Here is a 24,061-nt window from a genome sequence, read left to right on the forward strand (position 1 = left end):
TTATCCAAATCCCTGACAGTTGTTCATATTTGACCTGTTTTCATTGAAGTGCATTTTCTCTCAAGCAATGTTTTTCTCATTCAACAACTCCAAATTCACGCCCCCAACACACACACACACACACACACACACACACACACACACACACACACACACACACACACACATGTACCCCTCTTATACTGCCCATATGATAGTAAAGGTTATCAATTCTCCTCATGCTATGCAGACAATCCAGATTACTGAGCAATAAACAAGAATGGCTTGCACAGCTCACTGTGTTAGTCTGTCATCTTCTCCCAGTTTATGTTGCTTGAACTGTTCTGTGAAGCCGATTCAGAATTTGGTGGAACAAACTATTTCAGCTGATCTGAAAATAGCTTCATTTCATGTTCATATTCTTGTAATTTTGCTCTCTAGGGATTCAATCCAACAGTTAGTCGCACTACCCAGTATTTTTCTATATATTTCCACAACACGATCTCAGTGAATTCACTGTTTGTTTCTGTCTTTAATGTGAATCTCTCTGTCCCTCTGTATCTTTCCCTTAGTTTGGTTTTTGGCTCCCTAGTGTATCAAGTGCTGACATTGTGAAACTCAGAAACAATGAAATGGTATGTCTTGGGCTGTTGTTCACTTCCCAGTGTGTCCAATGTGGTGTTCCATTGACAGGGGTGTGTGTGTCGTGTTGTTGTTCACTTCCCGGTCTGTCACATGTGGTGTTTCATGTCGGGGCAGGGGGTGTATGTTGGGCTGCTGTTCACTTCAGGGGTGCCCCATGTGGTATTCCATGTCGAGGGAGGGGGTGTGTGTCGGGTTGTTGTTCACTTCCCGGTGTGTTTCATGTTGTGCTCCATGTGTCAGGTGGGTGTATGCCTGGGGTGGGAGAAGGGTTGGATCATTCAAGTGAATGATCCCTTGCTGCTATTCTGTCTGAAATCCAACTTAATGGGCGGCGTGGTGGCACAGTGCTTAGCACTGCTGCCTCACAGAGCCAGAGGCCTTGCTTCAACTCCCACCTCTGGCGACACTCTGTGTGGAGTTTGCGCATTCTCCCCGTGTCTGTGCAGGTTTCCTCCGGGTGCTCCGGTTTCCTCTCACAATCCAGAAATGTGCAGGTTAGGTGAATTGGCCATGCTAAATTGCCCATAGTGTTAGGTGAAGAGGTAAATGTAGGGGAATATGTCTGGGGTGGGTTGCGCTTTGGCGGGTCGGTTTGGACTTGTTGGGCCGAAGAGCCTGCTTCCACACTGTAAGTAATCGAATCTTAATGCTGTTTCTTCCTGGATTGGAGAACTGTATTCGAGACTGATTGGCCTTGTGTGTTTCTTTTTCCCAAGGGATGAGTTTATGGGAAGTTAGTACATTGGAACAGCTCATTAGTAGATGGTACTGTATCTATTATTCTGTTAAGATTTCCAGTAGTTATGTTATTCTAAACTCCTCGTCTTTTTGTATGTGTTTTTATTGGAGTGTTTAAATAAATAGTGTTTTGCCTAAAGTTGAGTGGTTTGACCAGCCACATCACATCTGGAACATTCACTTCACATCGACCTTTATTATGAGAAAAGGTTGGCGTCCAGGCTACCATCTTAAAGCATTTTAAGGCAGTCTGGTCTGGTCCGTAGCAAACTGGGGACTCTAGTCCATTTTGAAATCGATAATTCCAAATTCGGTTCAGGTTTAGAATGCCTACAGTATCGACATAAGCCATTTGGCCCAACAAGTCCACACCAAACCACCGAAGAAGAAACCTCCCAGACTCATTCCCCAACCTTACTATTCCATATTCACTCCTGATTAATGGACACATCCCTGAATTGTGCAGGCAATGTAACATGGCCAAATCACCTAATCTGCACATGTTTGGGCTGTGGGAGTAAAATGGAGAACCCAGAGAAAACCCACTCGGGCATGGGGAGAATGTCCTCAGAGAGATTGTTGGGCTCAAAGGCAGTGTCTGGGTAGTTGTTAGTTTCTTTTGTTCAGGGTGTTGAATTCGGATGGCTTGAACAGTGCTTTATTGCTAATGGTTCTTCTGTTTTCTGAGAGTTACCTGGGTGTGGAAGAAGCGAAGTTGGAGACTTTAAAAAAAGGTGAGCAAGGCAAAGCTGTTAGAATTGGCAGACAAGCTGGAGTTGGGTTTGTGTTTGTCTGTGAGGGAAGGAGAGATAATTACAGCCATAGCTTGGAATTTAAATGTTGGTAGATACATCATCACAGTCTTTGGAAATGGCTAGAATGCAATTGCGGATGAGGCAGCTTGAACAGGAAAAGGAATTAAAGCCGTTTTAAGTATGATTATAAGTGGAATTGAAAGAAAAGGAGAGGAAGAAAAAAGACAGAAAAAGAAAGAAGAAAAGCAGGAAGAGAGTTTCAACTTCAAAAACAGTAGCAATTAGAGAGGAAAGTCGACTTAGAAGGCAGATATGAGAGTAGACAGTAGGCTGAATATGGAGGATAATGAGGATGATCAACCCTGTGGGAACCAAAAGACCTGATGGGGATCTGTTTCAATATATCCAGGCATTGTCGACATTTGATGAGAAGGATGTGGAAATGTTCTTAATTTTATTTGAGAAAGTGGCTAAACGAATGCAGTGGCCAGTGACCATGTGGATTTAGTTGATCCAAATAAAGCTAATAGGTATCAAGAGTGAGCTATTTGTATCCCTATCGGAGGAGGTATCTTGGGGGTTATGGGAAGGTGAAGAAAGCCATCTGAAGTGCACATGAGTTTGTGCAAGAAGCCTACAGACAGTGTTTCAGAAATCTAAAATAGCGTACCTGGTTAAACGTACATTGAGTTTTAAAAAATCAAACAAAGTAATTTTGAAAGGCGGATAAGGGTATTAAAAGCAGAGCAAACCTACGACACTCTAAAAGAGATTCTAACTTGGGAGGAGTTCAAAAACTCACTTCCTGCAGTCGTGAGAACATGTGTGGAAGAGCAAAGAGTTAAAATGGCAAGACTAGAAGCTGAAATGGCTGATGATTTTCAGTTGGCTCAAAAATCAAAGTTTGGCTTCTGTGAGGGATTGAGAAGAGTGTGCGAGATCTTCTCAAAACTTAAACCTGTGAGAGTAAGGTTTACTGACGTAGGCCAGGACTAGAAGGTAAACGGTTACTGCATTAACAGGTACAGAAGCGTGTAATTCTTTTATGTTGAGACATATGGAGATATGACATTCTGAAGGACGATCAGAGGGGTGAGAAGTACTCCATTATGTAACATGTGGTTGGAGTTCCCGCTGAAACCATCAACAAAAATATTTCCCAATTAGGAAGGTGGCCTTGAGCTCGGTGTTGGCGTTGCATCATTCTTTCATTTACATTGCCAATAACATGCCTGAGCAAAATCTATATACTGATCATAACGTCTATAAGTTTTTGGGCAAATTTAGGGAGAACACTTCCAGTCTGTTCAGATAGAGGTTACTATTGTTGCCATTCAATTTGGAAGTTATGCACTAGAAACTGGACTTGCTGCCAAGTTGTTGAGACTTGGATGAAGAAAGACAGAGGGATTCTGTGGCTGGAGTAAACTGACTGAAATACAATTGGGTTGTGAATGATTGCGTGTTTAGTGTCAATGTCACACATATGCATTATAGTTTAATAATAGATTAAGGATAACGGGCTTAAACTGAAGCTACCGTTGTAATCCAGTTGCAGCCTCACTAATGTCTTGCATAGCTACAGCAACACTCCCTACCTTTCTATTCTATCCTTTTACAAATAAAACCTGAAACTACGCTTGCCTTTCCCATTACTTGCTGTAGCTGCTTGCAGGTTTTCTGTAATATGCTCGTGAACACACAGACCCCTCTGCAACTGAGCACTTTGAAGTTTCTCTCCATTTACATAATAATATGCCTTTCTATTTGGCTGACCAAATTGAATAATCTCATAGTTGTCCACACTAATTTTCATTGCCAACTGTTAGCCCATTCACCCAAACTATCCATATTCACTTTTAAACCTCTTACATCTTCAGTCCAAAGTAATTTTAAACCGATGTGAGTGTCATCTGAAAAATTGGCTACAGTATATTCTATCCTGTCAACCGAGTAATAATATTGATGACAAACAGTTAATACATGAGTGCTGAAATCTGTGGCACACCACAAGTTACATTTGCCAAAGGAAAATGAACAATTTATTACATCTGACTGTATTTTGTTGGTTCACCAATCCACTATCCAAGCTAATAAATTACTCCTAAACACATGTTGTCTGATCTCACTGCTTACACTTTGGAGTAGCGACATAGCCAATCCTTTCTGGAAGACCAGATATATTCCATCTCCAGGATTCCCACTATAGACCTTGTTTGTGACATCTTTAAATAACTGAAGTAAACAATTCAAACATGATTTAGCTCGGACGGATTGTGGTTTAACTTTGCAAATGTCCTGAACAATGGACTCTAACAATTTAAATTACTATAGTTTATCGTTAAACTTTACTCCCTAATGTATACCATTACTACAAGTTCTTCCCTTTCGAAAACCTTTACGTTTTCTTTGAATTTCTGTTTAATGAGCGCAAGGCTTTAAGACATCTGCTCCAATTGCTGAGTAAGAGCCCTGTGTGGCTGACTGGACTCATCATCCTTCTGGTGTACAAACTCGTTGGGCTGACGTCTTTCTGTTGTTCCCATGTTGTCATCTCCAAGGCCAGAATGACTTCCTCCTGTTGATGTGTTAGAGGGGTTGGGGATTTTGGAATCTTCCTGTCGCCACGTAACAGCTCGAGGGGATGATAGGTCTTTTTATATTCCTCCATAACAGGCAGGAGAAACTGAGCGGTCTCCTCGTGAATCCTTGAGATGGGACCAAGGGAGTGATTGGTCTTCTGCTCCATTACAACAGACACATATCTGAATTACCTCTGCCTTTCTCATAAAAAAAGTCTCAGACAGTTTGCATCCCTATCCAATTCACTTGCAACAGGCTCAGTGGGACTGAATGGCATCCTTTTATCCCATCGTAACTATCACCAGTCACTGTGTGGACTCTTTCAGTTCCTGTGTAACAGACTTTTCAGGGCTGAATGGATTGATCCTGTTGCTGTGTAACAGGATACTGATCTGTTGTAGTCTACTCTGGGTCTGGTGTTATAGGCTCGAGGGGCTTATTAGCCTCCTCCTGTAACTCCACATCAGGCCCCAGGGGTTGAATAGCCTCGCCCTATTCTGGTGTAACAGTATTGAAAGGCTGAATATCCTTCTGTTGTTCCTGTGTAACAGGCTGGAGAATCGCATGGATTTCTCCATTATGTGTGCAATTGGCTTTTGTGGCTGACTCCTTCTGGTCATCTATGTTGAAATAAGATCATCTTTCATTCTTGCAAATGTTTATTGGATCAAACTGAGCATCCTTTCCTTATAAACTAACAGTTTCATTAAACAAATCAGTTGAGGGAACCAGCTCAGAACTGCTTCCAATGTAACAATATCCTTTCCTCAGGGAGGAGATTAACTCTGTACCCACTACTCAGGGTGTGATCTCACTAAGATCCTGTACAGCAGCAGCAACACTTACCAGCCTGCTGTAAAGTTCCCACCCAGGTTACAGCAGTCTCAGCTGTCACGGGGAATATACAGCATTGTTGAAAGATCATTGTCCTTCTTTACTCCACCAGCATAACGGGAGATCTGGAGAAAATCTCAGAATAAAGCTTGAGAAGAGCATAAATGATGTGGCGAGATGATTTCTAACATTAGTCTCTCCAGAACCAACTTCACTGAGATTTCACTGAATCCTGAAAGGTGCACCTCAGAAACAGCAATGAGAAGCAAACATTGATGGGAGTTATATATTAAAGTGAAAGCTGCAATACAAATATTGGGCGTGTTATAAAACAGGAAATAGAATATGCATGTTTGTGGATACTGCAGTAATAATGTACTGTTTAAATTATATCTAAGCTGTGTTAACCCAACTGAATGCTAATGCTGGGAAAAATGGAGTTCATGAGTATGCGTGAGATGGCTTGCATTAATATTATTGTGAGCACCGAGGTCGAGATCAGGTAATTGAGGAATTGATCAGAAGAGATAATTAAAATCTTTGCTGTAAATGACCTTTTGGGAACATTGATCGCAACTTTTTATTTGAGATTAGATCCCCTACAGTATGGAAACAGGCCCTTCGGGCCAAAAAGTCCACATCAACCTTCCAAAGAGTAACCCACCCAGACCGGTTTCCCTCTGATTAATGCACCTACCGCGATTGGCAGTTCAATATGGCCAATTCACATGACCTGCCCATTTTTGGACTATAGGAGGGACCCGGAGTATCTGGAGTAAACCCAGACGGACACGGGAGAATCTGTAAACTCCACACAGTCACCCGGGACTGGAATCCAATAGCCATCACTGTTGTTGTTCGCTGCAGTGCTCGACAATGAACCACAATGCTGCCTCTATCGTTTATCTGATCTTTGTGAACACAACAGTTTTTGTTTTATTTGACTTAATCATTATGAATCTGAGTCATGCAAGCCATGAACGTGTGAGGAGAAAGTGGGGACTGCAGATCTTTGAGGTCAGAGTCGAAGAATGTGCTGCTGGAAAATCACAGCCGGTCAGGCAGCATAGTAGTGGCATGAGAATCGACGTTTCGGACATTAGCCCTTCATCAGGAATGACGTTTGTGGTCCAAGCCAAGGGGGGGGGGGGGGGGGGGGTGGTGAGAGAGAAATGGGAGGGGGTGTGGCGGGGGGAGGAAGCCTGGAATGTGATAGGTAGGTGAAGGAGGTTTTGAAAGTAATAGGTGATGAAGGGAGACAGAACGCCTCATCTACTGCATCCATTGAACCCAATGCGGTCTTCTCTACATTGGCGCGACCGGACATCAACTAGTGGATCATTTCAGAGACCATCTCTGGTAGAGTCACATTGGCTAACTTCACCAGCTTGTGGCTAAACAATTTAACTCTCCCTCCCGCTCCACCAAGGACATGCAAGTCCTGGGCCTCCTCCATCGCCAAACCCTAACCACCTGAGAAATGGAGGAAGAAAGACTCCTCGTCCCCGATGGTTCCCTTCAACCACAGGGGATCAATGTGGATTTCACCAGTTTCCCCATTTCCCCAAATCCCACCTTATCCCAGTCCAACCTTCAAATTCGGCACCGCCATCTAGAATGTTCCTATGTGTCCATCTTCCTCCCTTCCCAACTATCCACTCCACCCTCCTCTCCGACCTATCACTTTCACGCACCCACCCCCCATCTACCTATTAGATCAAAGGAAGTAGCTTAGAAAATGCAATGTATTGTAGTAAGCCAGTGGATTCAGAGAAATGTCGGACCCAGCAAAGGAGAACCAAGAAACACTAAGACCATCGATAGTAACCGGGTTTTCGGGTCTGGTCGAGGGAACCATCCCGCAAAGTTATATTCACCCCTGTCAATACTCCAATTTGCATCATTTGAGCCCGAGTCAAATTGTTGTACATCAAACCCTTCTCCTTTGGTGAACGGTCTTACCGAGGTTGGGATCCCAGATTCCCCATGGTGTGGGACCTCTGCACAGACTCAACAGTTGGCAAGTACTTTTTGTTCAGCATAATTTTGGCATAGTGAAGTGAAGTGATTTTTCCCCCCTCCTTGAACAGTTAGTTCTACTAACGTTATAATGCTATACCAGTACCCACCCATCTCTGACCCCTGCCTATCATCCTGTCTATCGATCTTAATCATTTAGGCGCCAGGAAGAGGTGAATCCACGCAGCCCTTACAATCAATAACTATATATATATATATATATATAAAATCAGACGTTAAAAAAGTATTTTGTCTCAGTTTATCCCTTCTTTCTCAGCCTAACTTTCAGAGGAATGTCTGTAGGATGAGCGTGCCACTCCTCCGGTGGGGGCATTCACAGGACCTTTAACGTGAGTGTGATGACTCCACCCTTTCTCAGCAGTCCGAATAGCTGTCTCAGTAGTCAGGAGGGTTAGGAATGGTCCCTTCCAACTCGGGTGATATCCAGCGCCCATCTGCCGTCTTTACAACTTCTAAACCTTTTAGTCCCTTTTCCTCCTTTGCAGTAAACAACGGGGCACCCTGAAGATCTGGAATTGTAGGTATTAGGGAATATATCACTGCTTCTTCTGGATTCAGGGTCGCTTCTTTAGCTACCTCATTGGCCAGTCTATTTCTCCTCCTTCCGGTTCATTCCCCTTCTGATGTTCGTTTATATGAACTACCGCTATTTTTCTTGGGAGTAACCGAGATTCCAGCACTTGATTTTTCAATTCCTCATGAGCTAGTCTTTTCCTCTGCTATTTATCAGTCCTCTTTCTTGCCAAGTTTTTCCGAAGGTATGCACCACTCCAAACGCATATTTGGAGTCTATACATATTGTTCCCCTTTTTGTTTTCTAAGGTTCGAAGAGCTCTTTTTAGGGCATAGAGTACACAAGTTTGGGTTGACCAAACATTAGGCAGTCTTTCAGCCTCTATAATGCTTCCCTTTATCCCGTCTACTACAGCATATCCATTGTGCCTTTTACCCTCAATCATCCGGGAGGACCCGTCGATAAACAACCGAACTCCCGCATGCAACGGGAGCTCTTAAGTCCATTCGCAATTTAGTCTGATATTCAGTAATATCAAGGCAGTCATATTCTGGATTGCCTTTGGCCACCCCCTCTCGCAGCCACAGAAATGCAGCTGGATTCAAACAACTGTCTGTGACTAACACAAGGTCATTCTGCTCTATTAAGATTGTCTCATATTTCATGATCCTAGATGCTGTGAGCCATCGTCCTGCTTTTTGATTTAATATGGTCCGGACCTTGTGTGGGGTGCTGACTATTAAGGCTCCCCCAAATGTATGTTTCGGACTCTCCTCTACCAATAAAGCTGTTGCTGCCACTGCCTGCATACACTCTGGCCAGTAATGTAGCTTTCCATTATTTCAGTAACAATGAATCAATATGACAGGTCACTGAAAAGGTGTGAAGGAAACCTGCCAATTAATATTGATTCAGGTTAACAAAATTGATTTATTATAAATATTAAATATTAATTATATATATTATATTATTCAGGGTGGAAACGCAACAAGTGACTAAAACACATTAACAACAGTAATCCCGCAGTTCTGTTTGTTTACCAGTCACTTGTGACTTCTCATTCTATTTCTGTAATTGTTTTGCTCGAGCACATTCATTTTTAAGAACCTCAACAGATTCCATAGCACCATTTGCCGTTAATTCAATCTTCAATTTGGTGGCAGTATCTCGTCATGAGTGCAAAACTGATTCTTCATGTTTCTCATCACAAAGCTGTTGCCATAATCCAATTAACCTTTTCGTTCCCACTCCCTTGGGCTTAAAATTTAAGGATGACCCTGCTTCCCCCGTATCGACTAGGAAAACTACGTCCTCTTTGTAAGGTCCCACCTTTAAATTTATCAAGGGTTCCTGGTGGGTCCCCGGGGGCAGGAACGCCTGACACCCCTATTTTTCATCAAGGTTCATAAACGGCACTGCCTTTACTTCCTTTTCAGATCTGTACACTCTCTCTTAAAGTGACCTGTCTTTCCACAGTAATAACATCCCACCTGTGGGGATCTCCACTTTGATCCTTGTTCCTGTCTACCAGACCCCTTAACATCTTCTCCCCGATCCTTTCTCCTCCCTTTATTTTCAACATGCTGCCTGCCACCATTCCGGTTTCCTACTCCTTTTAGTTTCGTCCTTTTCTTTATTACTTCATCAACCGTGGCGATCATTATTTTTGCCTTCTGTTTCTGCTTCTCAAGTTACCTTGTCAGATCAATTTCTGAGCCGATTTAACCAACTGACCAGCTTTAGGGCCATCTCATGGCCATTCCTCATCAACCAATGTTTTGTTTAGACCTAGATTTTTTTAAAAAAAAGAAATATTGCAATATTTCTTGCTACCTGTAATCTCAAATACAATCTATCAATTTATGCTTGTCTAACTTTAAAGCCTGTCCTTACTCTACATTGTGGAATCTTACTTGCAAATATATATATTTATATATTACAAATTCATTTATTCAGTGTTTAATATTTAAAATGTAAAATGCATACTGTTCCCAACTTTGAAATCCACTATATTTACCCAATTTTTGTCCCTTGATTTAAATCCAAAATTAGTTCTCTTAAGTAGGCCTGACCAGTCATTGCTCAACTACAATGCTATAGGTCGTGAAATAACCAGAGCTGCCTTTAAAAAAAGATTGGTCTATTCCATTTAAAAACTACTTCTTATGCATGAATAATGGCCGAATCCAAGGTCACCGATTTGAACCATATCAGTTTTTGATTGATTTAGTACAATTTAATGTTGAACTGAGACTTCAACTGTGCTCCATAAGTCGCTTTTATGTAAGGATAAAAGAGATTAGTTAGAAACTGATAGTAAGGCAGTCATGACCTGTAAAAAGAGCAGGAGTTATCATTTTATTTCATAATCTGTAAAATCCTTAACCTTAAAAGAATTCATGTTAAAATTTCCATAACAGAAATCAAATTCAAAACATTCCCGGATCTCAAGATCCAGGGAAGAAAGTACAAACATTCAATCACCAACAAACAAATGTGCATTCAAACCGAATCACAAAGGGTAAAACTTTCTGTAAGCTGTACAGCGTTCTCTCTCTCTCTCTCTCTCTCTCTCTCTCTCTCTCTCTCTCTCACACACACACACACACACACACACACATGCACACAGACCATGTCTCACAGACACTTTGAGCTTCCCACAATGACTCCTCTAGCTTTTGAATATTTTTTCTGGATGTGTGGCTATAAGTTAGTTATGAAGTGTACCCTCAGTAGCCCTTCAGCTACTAGCCCTTCTGACACGAAACATAATCTGATTCCTCCTGACTTTAAGGCGGTTTATCATTTGGTATTTTATCCTTTCCTCGCGTTCGAGGATTGTGCTTCAAATCTCTTAACATTTTTCCTAAAGGACTGTCCATTGGCATGTGGTCCTCAGACGTCCTTCTAATGTCTCCTTCTAAACTTAAATCACTATTCTTATTTCCCATTTCAATACTCAGCCGTTTCTTTATGTAATTTAATTAACCTTACTGAGGTCGGGTGTCACCTTCTTCAGCACCCACTTCAGGGTCATGACCTTTACATGGGGTATTTCCCCTCTTAACAACCGGTCAAAGGCCGGCTGGTCGAATCAGGTAGACACCTTACTCATCAGATTAATCTAGCCAATTAAATATTTTATTATATGTGTTGCCAATTCCCTGTACTTCTCGTACGCTCTCGACCACTAAGGCAATACGTAAAGGTCCATTTTCTTTACCTTCGACTGTGCACAGAGTTACCTGGTCGTTTCAACACGCCCCGTTCTGCAGCAATTCCCGGATATATCCACCTGGCAGCAACTACCATTGCCTACCCTGGTTGACCAGATTCTCCGAACCCGGTCGCCCAGAACCCCGGTACCCAGGATCCCCTGATATATCCACCTGGCAACAACGACTGCTGCCGGTCACCCGGATATATCCATCTGGCAGCAACTACCGCTGCCTACCCCAGTCGCCCAGATACGCAGATAGATACAACTTGTAGCAAATACCGCTGCCTACCCCGATCGCCCGGATAAATCATTTAAGACCTTTCTTACCCGGGTGTTGTGCACGCAAGAGTCACCCGACCGAACCCGCCATGTCTGCCTGTCTTGTTTCCAGGGTCTCTTAGTCCGGATCACGCTCGCCCAAACTGCCGCAGCAATGAGGGAGACTAGTGACCGCCGAAATCAGCGAGGTGCACCTTCTCCGTTTTCCCAAAAATGCCGAGAGACCGGAGCTTGGGATCCCAGACAAGCCCCCAAATCTGTTTGAAACAAACTCAATAAAATTTAGACGACATCACCAACACTGGCAACAAGACAATTTATTCCATGATCTTATAAGAAAGGGCATCAATTTCAGAAGCAAATGAGCAATGAACAGTCAAACTAATACACAGTTATAATTTTGAGCTGCTTGAGGTCACCTCTTCTGACTCCGACATCACCCAGTCAACTTTATTCTCTGACGAACTTGAGATCTGGTCTTATTATTCTCCTCACCCCCCCCCCCCCCCCGCGGTCCAAGCTGGCGACCCTTCCCTCTGTCAGTGCTGACATAAGGAAGATTCTGCTAAACTTGGATCTTGATGTTCCTTTCACTTTATCTGTTTTGCTTGTAATATTTTCCATTGTTCAAAGGTACATTGCATTCCTGAATATATATTTTAACAATGTGTCTTTTCTTGCCTAGTTTATGTGTTTCAACTATCTCAGCTATTTTGCTGAGACTAAATTATTTAAACTATCATGATGCAAGAAATTATTTACTAGAATAATTATGCACTAAAGTTAGTACCCAATTATACATTTCCCGAGTGCTTGCTGATTTAATCATTGTCTGCAGCTGCCATTTACACTCGATTTATCAGCATATACTTAAGCTTATTATCACTACATTTTTTTTGCGAAAACAACACACTTCCCCATTTCTTACATGGTTGAATGTTTGTTCTGCTTCTCCTGCTGCTGTGATCAATAACACTACATAAATGCGCAGTTTTGAGCTGCAATATCTGCAATGCAATTCTGCTCTCTGTCCCTTAGTTCACATCGAGCTCCATTCACATATCATTCCTGTATTCAGTGACCTACTCTGGTTTCTGATGTGGAAATACTTCAATTTTCATACTCTCATTCTGCTGAAGGTCGCTCCCCGAGTCATGCTTCCAATCTGGTTCATTTGCAAAACCAGTTAACTAATTTTAATTCAATTCTTTAATTAATCTGAATCCTTTTTTTCATTGAGTAGTACCATCTTCTGTGTTTAAAATGAAAGTCTTTCCCTCTCTCTCTCTCCCTGAACATGATTAAGAGCTCTGTAGTGTCAGTGATGCCAGCCTTATGTAGCTTCAGAGCCAATGAATACTCTGGATTCTCAATCATCTTCACCACATTGTATGTTTCCTCTTTTGGTTTGATGCCTTATCGCTCATGGCTGCCTTGTCCTTCCATGAGTATGTTTCATCTCCTTTGGGATGAATTTCTGACATCCTCCGAATTATCACCAGAAACCCCCCTGACATTGCTGCTCTATGGTCTTTCCTGCTCGGCTCCCCTACCAATTAACTCTGGCCAGCTCCTCCCACATGTCTTTGTAGTTACATTGCTCAATTATCACATTACATCAAGAAGAAAGCAATAGACATAAACCAAAAGAAGGAGTTTGAGAGAAGGGATACGAAGAATAATTGGTAAATTTCTTAACTAGATACAAATAGAGAATGAGAGAGAGAGGGTATAGATGAGGAAATGTGAAAAAATGAGAAAACGCGATTATGGAAAGGTTTAAATGTACATTCCTAAATGTTTTGGCAATATCTGTGTGCTGTGGTCCTTTGTATAGTACATGTACAACGGAGCAATGTGTTCAAATGCTGGGTATGATGGTAGAATTTTTTATCTCCACTGATATAACAGACACTAACTTTGGAAAGAATCCAGCAGGCCAAATATATTGAATTCCCGGTAGAAAGGCGATTAACTGAAATATGTTGGGACACCAAAAGCAAGAATTTATAACATAGGCCCTGATAAGAATGAGAGATTAGAGTAGAGAATTCCAGAAAAGGATGGAACATTGACAGAAGGGTAACATATCACTTTAAATGTTGATCAAATAATGTTTTAATGTTTTAGAAATTTTATACATCATGTGCATCATTTTTCGTTAACTGTGTCTCCGTTGTTCATTTAGAAAGTGTTGTGCAAATATGAAAAATGTATGTATGTAGATAAGTACATATGTAGATATGTAGATAAGTGCACACACACATTGATTAAACAGTGTATACAAAATCATTTTTCCACCATTGAAATGGTCCTGTTGTCGTGCTACAAGGAGACACGAACACCAACTGGCCACCAAAAGACACGACCCATTATCACTATGTTCTATACATACAGACAAAGTAAGGCACCACTTTGATTGGGACAGCACACACACACATACTAAAACACGCAAGGACGTTCTTCGATAAAATGGCATTCTAACCAGAAGTCCATCAATAAACACACAATTTAGATCCTATCTACCTTCTCTTGTAAAACAAAAGAACTGGAAATGACATCACCCACCTTAAGAAACCAAGACCTATAAATAGAGAGGCGGAACATACAGCCAACGCTTTACCGTAGACTCTCACTGATGATGTCACCTAGTCATGGTGTCGAAACATCTGAAAACAAACATTCAAGCACAAGGAGCTAGCTTGCATACATATAAACTGTTATTTTACTTTTATTCGTGGAATTTGGGAGTTCTCATATTTTAACAGATTATAATGTGAGGTGAGCTTTTCTGGTTGTGTGGTTTTAATTAACAGAGGGGTTCGACATTGATGCCATAACAGTTTGGGGCCTTGCCTTAAGGGATTCGGACAGATTTGAGCATATTTGGGGTACAAAAGGTCCCAGCAGATGCCAACACGTGGCAATTAGTGACCTAGATCTTCAAATATCGTACCTGCCAATTTCCAAGTTAGTTAGTTGATTGGCTGATAGGAAACAAAGAGTAGTGATAAACGGCTCCATTTCAGAATGGCAGGCAGTGACCAGTGGGGTACTGCAGGGATCAGTACTGGGACCGCAGCTTTTTACAATAAATATTAATGATATAGAAGATGGTATTAGTAATAACATTAGCAAATTTGCTGATGATACTAAGCTGGGTGGCAGGGTGAAATGTGAGGAGGATGTTAGGAGATTACAGGGTGACCTGGACAAGTTAGGTGAGTGGTCAGATTCATGGCAGATGCAGTTTAATGTGGATAAATGTATGGTTATCCACTTTGGTGGCAAGAACAGGAAGGTAGATTACTACTTAAAGAGGCAGTACAGAGAGATCTGGGTGTTCTTGTACACCAGTCAATGAAGGTAAGCATGCAGGTACAGCAGGTTGTGAAGACGGCTAATAGCATGCTGGCCTTCATAACAAGAGGGATTGAGTATAGAAGCAAACAGGTTCTTCTGCAGCTGTACAGGGCCCTGGTGAGACCACAATGGAGTACTGTGTGCTGTTCTGGTCTCCAAATTTGAGGAAAGACATTCTAGCTATTGAGGGAGTGCAGCGGAGGTTTTCGAGGTCAATTCCTTGAATGGCGGGATTACCTTACATTGAAAGATTGGAGCGACTTGGCTTGTATACCCTTGTGTTTAGCAGACTGAGAGGGGATCTGATTGAGACATATAACATTATTAAACGATTGGACTCTCTGGAGGCAGGAACCATGTTTCCGCTGATGGTTGAGTGCTGAACAAGAGGACACAGCTTATAAATATGGGGTAGACCATTTAGGACAGAGATGAGGAGAAACCTCTTCACCCAGAGAGTGGTGGCTGTGTGGAATGCTCTGCCCCAGTGGGCACTGGAGGCCCAGTCTCTGGATTCATTTAAGAAAGTGTTGGATAGAGCTCTCAAGGATTGTGGAATCAAGGGTTATGGAGATAAGGCTGGAACAGGATACTGATGAAGGATGATCAGCCATGATCATACTGAATGGTGGTGCAGGCTCGAAGGGCAGATTGACCTACTCCTGCACCTATTGTCTATTGTCTATTGTCAAATAAAACCGGTGGGAAAATTCGTTTAATTTTGTTTACCTGTGGTTGGTTAAATTACAAGTGAGAGAATTGGCTTTTAGCATAACTAAAGAGGTTCCCAAATTTTCCATGGAAGTTTAGAAAGATAGAAGGGCGTTATTGTAGAATTAGCAAATAGGTTGGAATTGGTTTTTACCAGGGACACAAGGAAAGCTGAAATTGTAATGGAGTTAGTCAAGCACTTTGGTGTATCAGAGAAACAGACAAGTGCAGTAGAGTTAGAAAAAACTTAAATTGCAAATATGGCAACTGAAGTTAGAAGATAAAGAAAGAGAGGGAAACAGGGAGAGAAGAAAGAGAAAGACAGGATAAAGAAAGAGGGAGAGAATTTGAAATTCAGAAGTTGGGAATTAGACAAGAAAGTTAAATTAACAGGATGGAGATGAAGGGAGAACATGTTAATACCTTGCCATATTTCGGTGAAAAAAGTATCAAAACATCTTTTATTTGGTTTGAAAAAAGCTCAGTAGATGGCATGTCCAGTGAATTTGTGAGTAATCCTAGTTTAGACTAAGCTGGTGGGCACAGTTATTGAGGTATGTGCAGCGCTGTCAGATGACGGCTCAAGAGATTATGCAGATGTCAATCGAACTATTTTGAGTGGTTATGCAATGGAACTAGAAGAACATAGACAGAGGTTCAGAAAAATGGAGAGAGAACCAGGCCAGGCTTATGTTGAGTTTGAGAGAATTAAACACAGTCATTTTTATAGATGGGTGCAGGCCATAAAAATGAATAATGCCTGTGAGGCACGAAGGGAGATTATTCTGCTGGAGGAGTTTCAAGACTCACTTCAGAGATGGTAAGAATTCATGTGAATGAACAGAAAGTTCAAGAAGTGAGAAGCGTGGCACAAAATGGCAGGTAAATATGCATTGGTGCATGAGATGAAATTTAGCTTCTGAGAGAATTTTCATCCTGTGAGGGATAGAAATTGGGTGAAGGGGAGACCCTACACTACAAAACAAAGAGTAAAGCATACTGGCAATAGTTTACCACAGATGAAAATTGAGCTCAAGAGGGTTGAAAGGTGGTGAAAGACCTCACGTGTTCTGAATATAAGGGTGTGGTGCACATAGAATTACAGTGCCGATATTTTAAGAAGGGCACTGGGAAACGATGTTTTCCCTGCAGTAAGCTGGGACACACAGTGCTGGGCATTGAAGGAACACACTTGGGGAAAAGTTGTGGTAAAGAGGTTAAGCCAGTGACATTAGTGAACCTGGTAAACAAGACCCCAAGTCTTCAATGAGCTGGAGGAGAGTGCACAACCCAGGTATAGAGTCAGTGCCTGGTCTTTATAAAGAATTTGCCTCTGTGGATAAAGTTTACTCAGATGGTGGTGGGTGGGGGGTGGGCGTGGACAATAAATTATAATTTTGTGAGATACGGGATCTACTCAGTCTCTAATAGTTGAGAAGTGAGGTGCCAGAAAAGCACAACAGATTAGTCAGCATCCTAAGAGCAGGACAGTCGAAATATCAGGTATAAACCCATCATCAGGAATGTGGCGGGGGGAAAAGGGGGATGAAAGATAACTAGGAGGGTAGAAGCTGGGCTGGTGGGAGGGTCACTGGGAGGGCAATAGGAAGATGTAGTTGGAATTGAGAGTGATATGTCGGAGGGGAAGGTGGAGTGGATAGGTGGGAAGGAAGATGGAGAATTAAGACAGTTCAAGAGGGCGGTGCTCAGTTGAACGGTTGGATCCGGGATGAGGTTTGGGGAGGGGAGATTTGGAAATTGGTGAAGTTGATGCTGATGCTGGTAAGTCTGAGGGTTCCAGCTGTCCTGTCACCTATCCACTTCACCGTCCTCTCCGACCTATCACCATCACAACCCACCTGCATTGACTTATCGCCTTCCAAGCTCCTGTCCATCCAGGTCCAGTCCCACCCTCATATTTATTTCTCAGCCCCTTATCCCTCCCTTACTCCCCACTTTCCTGTTGAAGGATTCATGCCTGAAACGTCAACTCTCCTAGCTCTCGGATGCTGCCTGACCTACTGAGTTTTTCCAGCCCCACACTTTTTAACTCGGATCTCCAGCATCTGCAGCCCTCACTTTCTCTCGGTCTCTAACAGGAAGAGATTGGAAGTATTTTCAATCTTTCTGACATGTTATTCAATTGCCTGATAATTTGTGGAATGGAGACTGAAATTAAGCATTCCCTTGTGTAACATCACGTTGGAGTGCCAAATCAAGATTGGGGAAGTAACAGTGAGAGTGAGTGACAGAGTGTCAGTTCCAGGAATACAGTTTGTTCTTGTCGTTGGGATCCAAGGTGGGAGAGGCACCCCTTGTGGTGGAGTAGCCAAAGGAAGACGAGGGAACTTGGGAGTTAAAAGAAAACTACCCAGGATTTTTTCCAGACAGTGTAGTAACAAGATCCCACTGTCACAAGTTTCAGCAGGAAGGAAAAACGAAAGAAAGAGACAAAGGAGTTGATGTTCAGTTACCTGACACACTGTTTGATGTAATAGAGCAGGAAAAACCTGAACAGGCATAGGGTCAGGCAGGAGTGTTTAGTCCCAAAACGCTAATGGACTTACAACAGGTACACACACAGAAAAGGAATTTAAATATATTGTCGAATGTTATTCACTTAAAGATAGAATCCTAAAATTAAAATTGAGACCACGACAGGTTAGTGCAGAAGGGAAATGGGCTGAGGTGCACCAGATTGTGTTACCAGTAAAATATCGTGTTACGGGCAGCACATGAACTAACTGCAGGCGGTCACCTCGGTGTACGGAAGACTCAGGCTAAGGTACGGAAACATTTCTAGTGGCCTGGAATGCACAAGGATATCTTTATTTTTTGTTGTACATGTCAAACATGCCAAATGGTAGGTAAGTCATAGGCAATAATAAAACCAGCACCTTTGTCGCCAATTCCTGCATTCGAAGAACCTTGCACGTGGGTTATGATTAATTGTGGAGTTCCCCTTTCGAAAGTAAAAGTGGAAACCAATATATTCTGACCATAATGGTTGTGTCTACCAGATTGCCAGGGGCAATTCCATTACAGCGTGTTAAGGCAAGAAGGGAGATGGAGGGTTTTGGAATTTTCTTTAATTGCTGTGGGCTAAGCAGTGAGATTCAGTCAGACTAAGGGCCTCATTTTACAGCTCAGCTGTTTAAAAAAGTCATGGATAGCTGAGGCATACAGCACTTCAAATCAAGTGCGTCCCATCCTGAATCCCAGGGAGCCTTGGAAAGTTAGCATCAGAAGCTGAACGCCATGTTGACAGCGTACTCTCAGGATTACCGAATGACTGGGATAAAGTTGTCCCATTAGATTGTTTGCCATCGGAGAGGTCCCAAATAAATCTGCTCACTTTACTTCCTTTGAGTTAATATTCGTACATGAAGTGAGAGTTCTTTTCAAATTAATTAACTATAAAGTGACAAGACCAAAGTCGGCGATCTCTCAGTTAGATTATGTATGTGAGGTGAGGGAGAGATTAGCTGGAGTCGGTGAGTTAGCCAAACAGCACCTGAAGAGGGCACAGCATAGAGTGAAGCAGGTGGCAGATAAAAAATCTGAAACGTTGATGATTTCCTGTGGGGATGACGTATTAGTGTTGCCACCAGTGGTAGGAAATCCCTTCAAAGCCAGGTTTAGTGGCCCCTTTCAAATTGAAAACAAAATGTTGAGTTAGTTAAACTATCTGGTAAAGATACCGGATATGACAAAAATGTTATTGAGTATGTCACGTGAATGAATAACGCACCGTCCACATTTAGCACTCCGGAACAAGGTTGTGGCCATATGATCAAATTGTGCAGTTTATCTGTATGAGGTAGTGATCTTTAGCAAGTGATTGAAAGCTCACATATTACAGTTGGCAGAACATGTTGAACGATTACAAGAAGCAAAACTGGTAATAAACGTAAAGAAAACAGAATTCACGAAGGCAGAGGTGACGTTCTTGGGACATTACATTGGACATGGAAGGTTGGTCCCATGGAAAACAAGGACGAAGGGCTTTGAGGAAATTCCACGACCATCCTCGAAGAAAGAGGAGCTTCGATTTTCGGAACTGAATGGATTCTATCGGAAGTTTCTTGCAAAATTCAGCAGTGTATTGGCACCACTGCTGGATTTATCAAAGAAGAACACAGAATTGTAGTGGACAGAACAATGCCACGAGGGATTTAAGAATTTTAAAGCAGTATTAATCAACGCACCAGTTTTAGTTACACCAAATATTTTGAAACCCTTTGAAAATTGTGTTTGATGCTCGGGATATAGGAGTCGGAGATGTATTGATACAGAAAGAGGATGATGGAATTGAATGGCCAATTGGCTACTTGTCGAAAAATCTCAATATCCACCAGAACAAAAATACAAAATCTCCGTTATTGAAAAAGAATGATTGAGTTTCGTACTGACCTGACAATATTGTAATGTTTATATGAAAAACAAATTGTCGGAGATGGTTGTGGACAACGACAAATCTCTCGCATTTTTGGAATATTTAAAGACCAGAATATGAGACTATTTCATTGGAGTCTTATGTTACCAACTTTAAACTTACAAAATGTACATGCTGTGGGTCCTAAAATGCGATAGCAGATGTGTTATTGCGGATTTAAAGGAAAACGTTTAGATAAGATTTCACTTATTCCAGTATTACATAGGTGTGCATAATTAATATGAATGGTATTACTAAGATTAATACACTTGTATTTCATAATAATGGGATTAAGAATTAGAGGAAACGGAATGATGACATCTTTTCATTCAGATGGTTCATTTTCTTTTCTGAAGTGGGGAGGTGTTATGAAGCCGAGAGCTTGTCTGGTCACTTTAAGACAAACGGGTTTTGCTGAATCGAAAGTATAGCCACAGATGCCAGCGAAAGATCAAGCTGTTCCACATGTCATCATTCACTGGGAAATGGATACCTGGGTTTTGGTTGCAGTTTTGACAGCAATTCAAATGCAACCAAAGAGTTTAAATAATGCTCAGGATACCAGAAGCCAACGGGATTTCAATATTATTGCTTGCACACTTGGAAAGCAATCAATTTATGAAAAATATTGTATCATGGTGAGTATATAAACCCAGCAATTTGAACACTATAGGGAGAGCCACTGCCATCCAACAACAGAGTAACTGCTGTAGAGCAGAAGTGCTAACTGGCCATCTCAAACACTCTCTATCAAAGATATATGTGCATGTCAAACCTACGTGCAGTAAAGAAAATATGACCCAGGGAGATCAGCAGCTGGAAGAGTGAGCACAGCGGGGAAGATGGAGACTGTGTGGTCTTGAGATTGTAATGTTTAATATGTGGGTTGTTGGAACAGCACATTTTTATACAGATTTGGAGTCAGATAGTAAGTAGTTAAGAAATGAGGAGCTTGTATTTGTGAATAGTTGTTGTTTAGTGTTCACTAATTTGTTAATTTTTGTTTAAATAGTGCAATTTAGGAGATCGGTGTCATTCATGTTTTAACAGATTATGATGCGAGGCGAGCTTTTCTGGGTGTTTGGTTTTAAGTAAGAGAGGGGTTCGACTCCACCTTGTAAATGTCCATTCACGCTAACCCCATTTCCCCGCAGTTGGCCCATATCCTTCTTGTCCTTTACTATCCACATATTTATTCAAATGCTTTTGAAATGTTGTTAATGTACCCCTTCAACCACATCTGCTAGCAGCTCATCCACGTACCAGCCCTCTGTATAAAGACGTGGCCCTTCAGGTTCCCTTTTATTCCTTCCCCTCTATCCTTAAACTGTTTCTCCTTTAATCCTCGATTCTCTACACCTTGGAAAAAAAAACAAAGAGCTTTAACCCTGTCTATACCCCTCGTGATCTTATACAGCTCTATAAGGTTCCCCCCCCCAACCCACCCCCCCAGTCTCCTACACTCTAAAGAAAAGGTCCTAGCTTGTCCAACCTCTCCCTATAACTCAGACCGTTGGGTCCTGGCAACATCCTTGCAAATGTCTTCTGCACTCTTTCTAATTTCATAACAAAGTGATAAAAACTGAACACAATACTTCAAGTGCGGCCTTACCAAAGCCTTGTGTAACAGCAACATAAATTCCCAAATTATAAACTTCGTGTCCTGCCTGATGAAGGGCAGTTTGCCAAAAGCCTTCTTCACTGCCCTGCCTACCTGTGACTCCACTCTCAGAGAACCATGCACCTGAATGTCAAGGTCTCTCTGCCCACTGCACCCATTAAGACTCTCCCATTCACCATGAAACTCCTATCTTGAATTGAGTTTCCAAAATGCAAGATCTCACACATCTATATTAAATTCCATTTGCCATTTCTCGGTCCACTTGCCCACCTGATTAAGGTCCTGCTGCAATTTCTGATAAACTTCCTCACTGATGACATACCACTTACTTTAGTGTTCTCTGCAAACTTACTAATTGTACTTTTACATTCTCAACCAAATCATAGATACCAAACAGCAATGGACCCAACCTCCGGTCTGTCAAGCATCCTTGCACTAAACCCTCTGATTCCTACCATCAAGCCAACTGTGTATCCAATTGGCCAGTTCCGCCAGCATTCCACAAGATGGAACCTTCCAGTGCAGCCTGCCGTGTGGAACCTTATCAAAGGCGTTACTGAAATCCATAGAGACTACGTCGACCACTCGGCCCTCATCAACTTTCTTGGTCACTTCATCAAAGTACTCTTACAAATTTGGGAAGCATGATCTCCCACTCACAAGTCGAAGCTGACTGCTCCGAATCAATCCCTGTGTAATTAATGGGTGCAGTCAATGGTATGTTGTGCTTCATTGTAAGATGGTTCGAGTACATTAGTAAAGCCATCTTCCTGCTGCTGTAGAGCCTTGCTGAGAGAACATTAGGCGCACTATGTACAGATTTAATCACCTTTGTAATGAATGATCTCCTTACCACAGACACGGATGATGGCAACATAAGGATGGAGTAAAGAAGCTGAATGTTTAATCTGTGGAGCTGTGAGAGATGAAGAAATGGTGACGCTGAAACATGAGGAGTGGCAGCGATCACTTATTTCCAAAAAAAGACATTGATCGGTTGAGAAATTCCATACTTTACCCAGGATTGATTGGTTTGATTTATTGCCACGTGTACCTAAGCACAGAGAAACACTTTATTTATGAGCAGTGGAGGCAGATCATGTTAAGCATGGACAGGCAGATCATAGGGTGGAAATAGACTTGGACAGAGTAAGGCATGTAGGATGCACTGCACAAGACAAGCACTCGACAAGATCAACATGAATAAGATCAGCATAATTTGATCTTAGAGAGTCAATTCTTCAGTCTAACGTGACTTTCCTAACAGTTTATATGCCTAAATTATCTCTGCCAACGTTATTGTGCCGTCGGTGTGTTCATCTGTACTGGGTGTCAGGTTGCTCACAGTCCTCAACAGCAGCCACAATACCTTCCATCTGAAACAGGTAGCCATTCCCATCAGGTTCCACCTTACATAAGGAACACTAGGCTGCCTTCTCGGAGATGGAAGATGCCTTCATGAGACTTCACACGAGACATATGGCTTTCCTGCTCACCGTGAGAAAACCACGTGTGTATCATGAGCAACAGAGCCACGAGAAACAACGTGGAGCAGTCTGTCTGTGTCGCCTCTGCTCCACTTGTTCATCATGATAGAACATCAATTAGGAGAGAGTGAGGACTGCCGATGCTGGAGATTGGATTAGAGAGTGGATTGCTGGAAAAACAAAGCAGGTCAGACAGCATCCGAGGAGCAGGAGAATCCACGTTTTGGGCATCAACCATTCATCAGGAATCAGCATCAATTACCTCATTCTGTCCCTTTGTAAGTGCGTTTAGGGGGGAATGGCCTAATCCTGTCCTGCATAAGTGACTGAAAAGGCTGAATGGCCTCCTCCTGTTCCTGTGTAAGGGACTCAAGGCGCTGAAGTGCCTCCTCCTGTTACTGTGTAAGAGACTCCAGGGGCTGAATGGACTCCTCCTGTTCCTGTGTAAATGACTCAAGGGACTGAATGGTTTCTTCCTTGTCCGATTGGACAGGGCCAAGGGCCTGACTGGGTTACCGCTGGTTCCTGTTTGAGAGCTCGATGTGCTGGTAAGTGTGATGATGCTGCAGCTTTAAGAGGTTATTTTGTCCTGGTTTCTTTTCAGAGACAGATTGAATAATCATTACCAAGGTGGTTAGTTAAGACCACTGAGTAAACAGCTAGGGAGGCCTTGTGTTTATTTTAATGCAGCCTGAATGGGTGTGGCTAGCTCTCTCAGAGTAGGATCTCTGGGTTTTGGTTTCTCAGTAACATCAGAAAATACTGGGGTCTCCACTTCACTGAAGCTTCAGTGACTATGTCCTGGATGCTACTGTCTCTGAATTTTCTCTTTGTGCTGTTTTTAATTCCTGGATTGG

The sequence above is a fragment of the Chiloscyllium punctatum genome, chromosome 29 (assembly GCF_047496795.1).
Source record: "Chiloscyllium punctatum isolate Juve2018m chromosome 29, sChiPun1.3, whole genome shotgun sequence".
NCBI lineage: Eukaryota > Metazoa > Chordata > Chondrichthyes > Orectolobiformes > Hemiscylliidae > Chiloscyllium > Chiloscyllium punctatum.